Genomic DNA, 11,520 nt, shown 5'->3' with positions numbered 1-11,520 from the left:
AGGAATGTAGTACGGTTTCTTTCAATGAATAGTGCTGGAACTATCCTATTGAACTCTAGTTGGCCATCACATAGGAGAAGACACGGACAACCTGAACGCAATCATATATAAATAAATCTTTCTGACCACTTCAAACACTGTGCATGTGAAAGATGAACTTTGTTTATACTTAGCATTTTTAGATTTTTGGTATTCCTCCTGTCTGTCCTTGAGGTCCTATTCTGTCTGAGTTTCATAGCAATGTAGCTGACACAATAGGCCATACTTTTTTATTAAATATATAGTGCCAGAAAAGCTTTTGACGTCAATGGAAGTTCTGTGTTTGCCTGTGAAGGGAGAATTGTCCTGCTGTGGTTTCCCTATATTATTGTGCATTTTCTAACAAAGGAGTGCCTCTGTCTGTCCTTCAAACTGCAGTTTTGCCACTCAGATTTTAGAGGCTTTGGAAGGGCTGGTACTCAATGTGGAAGTTGGAAAAAAGAATGAAAGATTCACATGTACACAATAGAAGTACAACTTTCTTTATATGAAAACTGCTGTTCACATGCATGGGTGGATGGGAAGTGGGAGGATTTCCCAATTTACAAGTTAAATAGACTTTTACACAGTACCATGTGATACCACAAGCCATGCTCCCTCATCACAAGTCTGTCAGAAATTGTGGAGTATATTGACATATATTATATGAAGTGAGAGGAAGATGATAACAAATCAATGTGATATATTGACCAACAGAAAAATTACAGATATTGTGGCCTGTAGATCCCTTCATTTTTGGTTTGAGTGTAAAGTCCTGTTCTGCAATCTGTCAAAATAAGCTGTAAACCATGTGTACTCTATATTATTATCTCTTCTCATTTGGCTTCACAGACCAGAATTTGGGAGCTGCTCAGATTTACACTTTTGTTTAATTAAAGTGTTTTCATCAACCTACTGATATAGCTGTTCACTTATTGTGTAAATGTCTGGAAAAAGGGAAATATAACCCCCATTTTCAAGAATAAGAAAATGGATGACCTAGGGAACTACAGACAGTCAGTCTCACCTCTGTGCCTGGCAAAATCTTGGAGCAGATTCTCCTAGAAGTCATGCTTAGGCACATGAAAAACAAGGTGGCTGGTGACAGTCAGCATGGCTTCAGTAAGGGGAAATCCTGCCTGACCAATTTGGTAGGCTTCTATGATGGGGTCATGGAACTGATGGATGGGGGTAGAGCAGTTGAAGTCATCTACCTGGACTTGTGCAAAGTGTTCAACACTGTCCCGCATGACATCCTTGTCTCTAAAGTGGAGAGGCATCCATTTGACAGATGGACCAATTGGTGGATAAAGAACTGGCTGGAAGGCCGCACACAAAGAGTTGTGGCCAATGGCTCAATGTCCATTTGGAGACCAGTAATGAGTGGTGTCCCTCATGGATTGCTGTTGGGACCAGGTCTTGTTAAACATTTCTTGCTGACATGGACAGTGGGATTGAGTGCGCCCTCAGCAAGTTTGCTGACGACATCAAGCTGTGTGGTTTGGTTGGTATGTTGGAGGGAAGAAATGCCATCCAGAGGGACCTCGACACACTTGAGAGGTGGGAAGGAATGCCAACCTTATTAAGTTTAACCATGCCAAGTGCAAGGTCCTACACCTGGGTCGGAGCAATCCCAGGCACAGTTAGAGGCTGGGCAAAGAAAAGATTCAGAGCAGCCCTGTGGAGAAGGACTTGGTGATAATTGGTCGATGAAAAACTTAACATGAGCCAGCAGTGTGCGCTCACAGCCCAGAAAGCCAACCATATCCTGGGCTGCATCAAAAGGAGCATGACCAGCAGGTCAAAGGAGGTGATCCTGCCCCTCTACTCTGCTCTTGTGAGACCTCACTTGGAGTATTGTGTGCGGTTCTGGTGTCCTCAACATACAAAGGACATGGAACTGTTGGAACAAGTCCAGAGAAGGGCCACGAGGATGACCCGGGGACTGGAGCACCTCCTGTATGAAGACAGCCTGAGAAAGTTGGTGCTTTTCATCCTGGAGAAGAGAAGGCTGCATTGAGACCTCATAGCAGCCTTCCAGTATCTGAAGGGGGCCTATAGGGATGCTGAAGAGGGACTCTTCATTAGGGACAGTAGTGATAGGACAATGGGTAATGGGTTAAAACTTAAAAAGGGAAGTTTAGGTTGGATATAAGGAGGAAATTCTTTCCTGTGTGGGTGGTGAGGCACTGGAATGAATTGCCCAGGGAAGTTGTGAATGCTCCATCCCTGGCAGTGTTCAAGGCCAGGCGGGACAGAAACTTGTGCGTCATGGTTCAGTGTGTGGTGTTCCTGCCCATGGCAGGGGGGGTTAGAACTAGATGATCCTAAAGGCCTTTCCAACCCTAACTATTCTATGATTCTCCGAGTCTACTACTTCCAAGATGTGTTATATGCACATTTCTTATTAGCTAAATTGTATATTTTTGTCGATCTTATCTTTTTCTTCAGTAGGTGTGATAAAATGTTTAGTTTTGTTATTTACCTTTGACTTTTATGGTCTCATCAGAGATCAATATGTTAGACTGACTGAAGTATTTACAAGCTCAGAAGGGAAATTTATTTTATTTTACACAGATAAAGTTTATTTAGAAATGTACATGATATTTTGATCAGTGGATTGTGGTATAACAGAAGAAAAAACCAATTTAGGTTTCAATTTAAATTAATTATGCATTATCTTGAGTGTAGAGGAATTAACTTGTTAATGTGATTATGAAAAACTTCCAGTAGGAAAAGGAAAGCAGGTTTATGGCTTGATAAAAATTAAATACTTCAATTAGAATGACTGAAACTTAATAGGGTAAAGTTCTTATTGAGTATTTTTTATATTCAAGTACTTAAGGACTTTTTACTAGTTTAAAATTCTTCAAACATTAAGCTGAATTAATTTCTATTTAAAGAGGAATCTTTTTCATTCTATTTTTTTTGTTTTGCTTTGGGTTTTTTGCTTTCTTTGAGTTTTTCTTGACCTTTGGATTATATTTTGTTGTCCTAGAAGTATGATTCAGTTGAATGCTGGATTGTGGATGTCTGATCCAGAGCTCTTTACTAATACATACTGTGTTACACTTTATCTTCAGTGCATGAGGAGTTTGTTATTTGAACTCAGACGGAAAGAATAGCTTATTAGCTTGAAGATAAATGATGTGAACTGCATGATGAACATAAATAAGTAATGTTTATTCATTATTATTTGCAAACTAATCAAATTATATAGAAAAATCTAAACAAATTAGCAGACATCATTTTTATATGCAAGTACTATTACTATGGAGCAAGTAACTAAACCATGAAACTCAGTGACATCAGATTTTCTGAAGGTCAAAAGTGCAAATAAGTTCAAATAGTGAGTAGATAAGTCGTGGAAGAAAAGTCCCACAGGGATGTTATTAATCCAGAAATCTCAGCACAACCATTAGTTCAGAAAGCCTGTCCTGGGTTCAGCAGTAGCAGTCATGTTTTTCCTTTGTGTTAGCTGGTGCAGTGCTGTGTTTTGACTTCCAGCCTGGGAACAATGTTGGTGAAGCCGATGTTTTCGGTTGTTGCTAAGTGATGTTTACCCTGACCAAGGACTTTGTGAGGCTCATGCTCTGCCAGGGAGGAGGGGAAGCTGTGAGGAAGCAGAGACGGGGCGCCTGACCCGGGCTAGCCAGGGAGGTATTCCATACCACAGCATGTCATGCCCAGGGTGGGGGGTAACTGGGAGTTACCTGGAAGGACACGGGCTTCTGTGTGGGACTTGTTTCTTGGCCGGTGGTATCGTATTCTCTTCCCTTGTTATTTTCTCCTATCATTGTTGTAGTTGGTAGTAGTGGTGGTGATTTGTGTACATTGGTTGCTGGACTGTTCTTGTCTCAACCTGTAGGAGTTGCACTCTTTTGATCCTCCTCCCCATTCCTCCGGGAGCGGGGAAGAGGAGAGCCCCGGTGGGGGGGGGGGGCTCGATTGTTGTCAGCCCGACACCACTCACTGGGAGTGAGTTAACAAGCTGCCTGACTGGGTTTAAACCACGACAAAGCCTTATACTTGTTAGAAAATAAACCAGTGGAAGTAATTCTGGCATCCTTTCTTGTTCATATACTCTTTTCTCAAACGTATACTGTTGGCTACTGTTAGAGACAGAATTTTCAAATTAGACAGTTTTTTTATCTCAGATTTTACAGATTTTGTGTTGCTAGACATGTCTGAGCTGCAGAGGGCTGCCAGTCATCCCAGAGTGTTGTTTAAGATGCTACCATGTGTACTTCACTTTTAAATCCATTGAAAACATCAATCAGAAAGCAATCACATCTTTAAGGGCATATACAAACAGCAACACAAAGAAAATAAAAACCTCTGTGTTACTAAAATCAAGTCAGAAAGAACATATTTAATTCATCCATTAAACGAATAAACTTTAAGCCAGGCAGTGGAGAACATGCGTCTAGAGGCAACATCAGGTTCTTATTTTACTGGAGACCATTCCTAATAAACGTACATATCTTTCCCTGTTTGTCCTCTTGTTTGCTCTGTGTAAACAACTGGAAATAGCTGTTTTCCCCTTGTGTTCAAACAATCAAAGACCTTTGATACTATGAAGAAAATTAGTAACAGGTGAAAGATCATGTTTAACAATGTCAGGACAAAAAACTGTCATTTGCTTTAAAGTATTTCTCCTCTAATCTTCTTTAATTCCTAACAGATAATAACTGTTGTCTGTTACTAGAACTCACATATATCAATTTCTCTGAAGCCTCTGTGTAGTAAAAATAAACATGAAGAAAAGCCTTTAGTAAGTTTGCAGTATATGCAGTAAAGTGTGAGGAAACATAGGAAATTACTGAGATTTACATAGGTGCATTTGGCTTCCTTATCATATTTACTTGAATCACATGAGAAAAATAGGATTTGGTTCTTACTGTAAGGGTAACCTAATATCAGAATATATATGTGCTGTGATCAAATGCAGTTAAGGTGTTCCTGGTGTAGAAAGAGATTGTAACTTACACTGTTTTGTATAGATTTTAATTTTGTATTATTCAGTGTGTTTCTGTGTGCTTTGTCACCATTGTCTGTGCTTTTCTGAGGCTTGCTTTTCGTATACAAAGAAGGCAAAATACTTTTTGCAGGTACTCGAAATAAGCTCCTATCTCTTACAGAGGTCTTCTAAAAGGCAAATATCATCTTCAGATTTAAATTTCCCTTTAGACTCACTTTTAGCTTTTTTACACTTTCAGTTTAGAAAATATTCACCCAGATTTCCTTTAATTAATGCATGTATATTCCATCTGTTATTAATTGTTAAAAAAGGTAAAACAGATTTGCTCACTTATAACTAATTCAACTTAAAAATCTGAGTCACCGTGACCATTATATTTGTTTTCAGAAACAGACTTCTGATGATGATTGTTAGCAGGAGCTTAGCAGTTGTTCCTACTTGCTGAGCTCTATGAAAAAAGGTCTATCACATAGCCATACATTCAAAAAAGGCTTTTAAAAACTAATACTTCAAACTAATTCATTGCACTAAGAAGTGACACAGAAATCAGCTTTAAGATGGTTTCTATCATACTATTTCTTAGAGTTTGATTGGTAAAGATTAAGAGAGTTCTGGGGGAAGATGTTACAAAACCCCATAAGTTGTTTGTTGATATCTTTGAATACCCCTAAAGGCCCTATTAAATTACAAAATGGCTACTTTCTAGATATTCTTGCTGAGAGTTTTTAAACTGCTTGTTGAAGACCGTGGTACCTAATCTGCATTAACTAACACTTCAGGTCTGACTTTATTCAACACATTGCAGCAGAGATCTGAATCTTATGGTACATACCAGGAATTCATGTATTTTAAATTACCTGGAGTTCACTAAGTTACGGTTGACATTGTGGCCCCTAAAAATTCATCATACTTCACAAAAAGATGAGAATATTGTCTTCAGGCCTTAAATTCTATTGTGTAAGTGTCCACTTACACATACTTTGTTATCACCAGTGTACTAGGGGGAAAACAAATAAAAAAGAAAAAAGATGGAAAAGGGATTAAAATGCAACAAACTATAATTTAGTTTCTAAAAAAAAGAGAAGTTTCCAAATTATTTTTTCTTATGAATTGCATGAAAAACATTAAAGCCATAACTGACTTAGAACAAATATGTGTATGGCCAAGACTTACTGAAAAAACACTGCTGGTTAAAACATTGCCCTGATGGAGAAAAGAAAGGCTAGTCTGGTGTTTCTACATCAGTTAAGAGTGATACCTTCTACATGGAAATTAAAAGTTATTCTATGCATAACAGCAAGTGAGAGAAGCATATGTAATGGTCTGAAAATGAGATGGTATATTGCTCTAGTATTTAACATAAAAGAACTCAGGTTTAGCATGTGGAATATTCAACTTTTTCTTACCAACAGAATTCTGTAAAATATTCAGTAAAGTTTAACTTAGGTTAAACTTAATTACCCATGTTATTTTTCAGGTATATTCTCCAGATTAAAAATGTACATAAATGCAGCTGGGACGCTAAGAAACAATGTGTTATGGAGAGGAATCAAATTATTTTGTTTGATTATTAAACTTCAAAAATACAGTTCAACAGCATGACAGACACTGACAACTGAATATGAGGATTCTCAGCAAAAGAGATGTGTATTTCTTTCTCCTTGTCTTCACATCTGTCTACTATGAGCACACTGGATGTCACATCAGAAACCTGAGGAGACCTGGGTTTTGGCTTTGGTTTGGGTTTTTCTTCCCCTTTGGTGTCAGCTCATTTGGGGTAAATGTTTTATTTCCTGCTTTGCACTAGCATGAAAGCAGTTGAATTCTTTCAAAAGAGGAAAAAAAGACAGACTTTCTGTACTAACTTGAATATTAAATTAAAAAAAAAACCAGTATGTTGTATGCCACATAGAACAGAAAACATTTTTTGATGTGCCCTTGATATGAAAACCAAGTATAAGTTCCATTAGAGCTCTTTATCCTTTTTCACTTACTCTCTCTTCTTCTGTCCCTTCCTACTCTCTTTTCTCCTCATCTATCTCCCTCCAGCTTCCCTTTTTGTTCCTGGAACATTCTGTTTCTCTTATGAGCTAACAAGTTTGATGTGGCCCTGTGTCTCATACCCTTCCAGGCTTGCAGCTGTTTTGGCAACAGAAGAAAAAAATCCCCATAACAAATCAAATAAAAGCCCATTCTGTGGAGAGGAATTGAAAACAGCAGGCCTCAAAGAGGACTGCATATGAGATGCCTTGTTCTGGCTTTCAACACGACTGAAATCAGAAACACATTACCATAATCTGAAACAGCCTACTGCTAACACAAGACAGATGGTGGGTAATAACCCGTGCATCGTTAATAAATAAATTCCAGCATTAAAGGCTTTACAAAGTATGACAACATTATCTGGGCAAAATTACTGCCCCTTTTCCACCCCCAACATTATTTGACTCTCTTGTAGGTCTCTTTCACTCCCTTTCTCTCCCTTTTAAAGTGACTGTACTGTTGAAGGAAATTAAACACAGTGCAAGTTTTAATCAGATGAAACCCATCTTAGTGTATAAGTCTGAAACTCCAGAAGGGAAAAATAAAATAGCTGCCAAAGTGTAATAGCTCCCATGTACTTCTATTGGATCAGCAAACTACAGTTTATTGCATTGCACTCCACTAGCTGCCTTTGCCCTTTCTTAATCTACTATTCTTATATTTCACTATAAATTTCAATTAAGAATTTTTTGGCATTGTATTTTCCACTAAATTGAAAGATATATGCATAGTTTCTCAGCTCTCTTTCTACAAACTATGCCATCTGTCTTTTTCCCCTTCTTCCTCACTCATTTCAGAGATAATTTTTGGTAAAATATGTACCTTTAAGAAATGTTAGAGAGTATTTAAAATAAAATAAGATGGACCTACCGCAATACATTTGTGCCTGACCAACATGAATATATCACGTGCAAGGAGAAGGGAGAACAGATGGGATGAAATTTTTACAGTGTGTCACAAAGTTATAAGTAGAGATGGAATCCCAGGTAGATTTTGAAATCTGTATGTTTCCAGAATTCATAGTGTTACACTCAGTGTTGGGATTCAAGTCTATCATAAAGACAAAAAGTTGGTCTCAGTGTTTGATTGTGTATGTGTGGTGGGTTGACCTTGACTGTCAACCAGGTGCCCACAAAGCCACCTGTAACTGCCCCTCTTCAAAATGATGGGGAGAAAATACAGTGAAAATATTGTGGGTGGAGATAAGGACAGTGAGTTCACTTACCAGTTACAATCATGAGTAAAACACTCAACTTGGGGAAATTAATTAAGTTTATTGCTAATTAATTGTAGCAGAGGAGGATGGTGAGAAATAAGAACAGAACTTAAACCACCTTCCCCCACCTCACCCTTTATCCCAGGTTCAACTTCACTCCTAAACCCTCTACCTTTTACCCCCTGCCCAAGTGGTTCAGGGGGATGGGAAATTGGGCATGCAGTTAGCTCATTACCCTTTGTCTCTGCTTCTCCTCCCTTCTCACACTCTTCCCCTGCTCCAGTATGAGGTCCTACCCATGGGAAATAGTCCTTCATGGACTTCTCTGTGCGAGTCCTTCCCATTCTTCAGAAACTGCTTCAGCGTGGATACTTTCCATGGGGTGCAGTGGAAATTTCAGGAATAGATTGCTCCAGTGTCTGTCCCCCTATTCTCTCCACCACCACACACACACCCCTGCCCCACCCCCAGGGTCACAGGTCCTCCAGAAACCTCCATGTGCATGGGCTCTTCTCTATGGACTGCAGCTCCTGTCAGGCCCTTGCTTCTGCGTGGACTTTCCACAGTCTGAAACTCCCTTCAGAGCATGTCCACATGTCCACCTGCTCCACTGTAGAAGCCAGGGAAATCTCTGCTCCAGCACCTGGAGTGCCTTTTCCACTTCCTTCTACACTGGCTTTGGTGTCATCTGCAGGGCTGTTTCTCTCAAATTTTCTCATTCCTTTCTCCCAGCTGCTGTTGCACAGACTTTTTTACCCTTCCTTAAATATGTTACCACAGCAGTGCTACCAGTATCACTGATGAGCTCAGCTTTGGCCAGCAGCGGGTCTGTCCTGCAGCTGGCTGAAATTGGCTCTGTCCAGCACAGGGGCAGCTTCTGGTTTCCTTTCACAGAATCACCTTCTTCAGCCCTTTGTTGGTGCATTCTATCCCTCAACTATCCTCTGGGCTCCTCTATGATCTCAGGAATTCATATCAGACCTTGGCCCTTATGTAATGATTTAGGTGGTGGAGCAACCCTGGACTGTACCAGGACCTCTTGTATCGTTAAGGAGGGAGGCACTGCTTTTACCAGGGACTACTGTTCCCTGGCTAAGGTGGGAAGAAAGAGAGGGCATAATCCATCATTATCTGACAGCTTCAGAATGTTCCTGCCCTTTCTCGTAACCCGAGTGGAATGGTACCATTGTTGCTGGAATATTCTTTCTAATAATTACCAACTCAGTTTGTGACCAGGATGGAAATTTGCTAATGGCTAAAGACAATCATCTTGCAAACCTATAAATAGTGGTCCCAAGTGAGGCTCTGTCATGGTTTAAACCCAGCAGGTAAGTAAATACCACTCAGCTGCTCACTTACTCCTCACTGTTCCCCCTTCCACAGGCGGGACAGGAAGGAGAATCAAAAGAATGTAAAACCTGTGATGAGATAAGTATAGTCCAATAACTTAAGTACAATATACTACCAATGATAATAATGTAAGGGAAATAACATGTAAGGGAAGAAAATATAAAACCAAAAGGGAAAAAAGGAAAAAACAACAATAAACACAAGTGATGCACAATACAATTGTTCACCACCCACTGACCAATACCCAACCTGACCTGAGCAGTGATCAGGCCCCTCTGGGTAACTCTCCCCCAGTTTATATACTGAGCATGATGTACTGTGGTATGGAATACCCCTTGGTCTCTTTGGCTCAGGTAGCTGCTCTCTCCCAGCTCCTTGTGCCCCTCCTCACTGGCAGAACATGAGACTGAAAAGTCCTCTGTCACGGTAAGTGCTACTGAGCAACAACTAAAACTAACATCAGTGTGTTATCAGCATTGTTCTCAGACTAAAGACAAAACACAACACTGCACTAGCTACTAGGAAGAAAATTAATTCTATCCTAGCTGAAACCAGTACAGGCTCTTTGAGCAATCCTGGACTGCCATGGGCAGTCACCAGCACTTCCCTCTGAGTGGAATGTCCCTCAGAGTTTGCAAACTCTCAAGTTTGCCATAAGCAAAGGATCGCTGTGGAAAGATGGACTGATGTCCTTCACTCTTCAAGACTCAGCCCTCACCCACTGAGAAATGCAAGACATTAAATGAGAATCTTTCACTGACTTGAGGGGAATTTTTAACAGAAATACCCTTATATGCAAGTGTACCATTACAGCAAGAGTAAAACTGATATTACTTGCACAGAACTGACTGGAAAAAAAACATTCACATTTACCTATTCAGGTAAATATTCTATATATTTATTTAACAGATTTCCACTACCCTGTTATAATTATAGTAAGTAACTACACAATGGTTTTCAATTCCTATTAGGATATAAAAGTTTTAAATGTTACATTTGCTTCAAATAAGTTAAATTATGACAAAACCACTTTTATGTCAGCAGGCACTATATGTGTCCAAAGTTTCTGGTAAAACGTCATAGGAGCTCTGAAAGTCTCTGAAGGTTACTTACTGTGAGAAAGTATGCTAACAACTCTTTAATTTCATAGCACAGAATTTCAGTACAAGAATTTATTTAGCCATAAAATCATTGCTTTTACATTTGTAAAGTTTTACACTGAACTGTTCATCAGAAAATCCATGGGTTATATAGAAGACTAGGAAAATCCTCTAAATATTGTGAACTTCCTCTTCAGCAAAATGATAGAGCACACATTTAGACCACTACATTTAAAATCTACCTAATTAATTTTTATAAAATTAATAACGTGTTAAAAGCTTCTGTATGTACTTGTTATTATAATTAGACAAGTAACATCTGAAACCCCTAGCAATGTCTTGATTTTGCCTTTCTGAAGCAAATATATGTCAGTTATATAGATTTTTTTTTGAAAGCACCTATTTTCAGAAAATGTCGTATTTAAAAAAAAAAGAAAGAAGGAAATAAAGGAGTAATACATTCAGTCTTATTGATATTTTGACCAACTTTTCACTGTATGTTTATGTTTGTTTTACAGCAGTGAAAATGCCCAATCAGTGTTGAAAGTTGTGCTTCACTAATCCACTTGCTACTTAAAGGTTTGCCACTAGTCCTTTAGCTTTAAAAGGGTGATATAGATCTCAGAAGATACAGCCCCTACCCTTGAAAAACATCTGTTTGTATCATCTACTATCATTTACATGTAATTTAGGATTCCCCGCCCCAGCAGATATCTTTGTGGTGACAGGACTTTGCAAATAATCTAATATACTTTCTTTATTTATTTATTTAATAGCGGGGTAGTGACAACCATAAGTGTCAAGTCATAAAT

The sequence above is a fragment of the Pezoporus flaviventris genome, unplaced genomic scaffold (genome assembly GCF_033815535.1).
Source record: "Pezoporus flaviventris isolate CSIRO_AGI_PZ_B2104156 unplaced genomic scaffold, CSIRO_AGI_Pfla_v1 ptg000022l, whole genome shotgun sequence".
Classification (NCBI taxonomy): Eukaryota; Metazoa; Chordata; class Aves; order Psittaciformes; family Psittacidae; genus Pezoporus; species Pezoporus flaviventris.
This window is presented reverse-complemented; position numbering follows the sequence as displayed.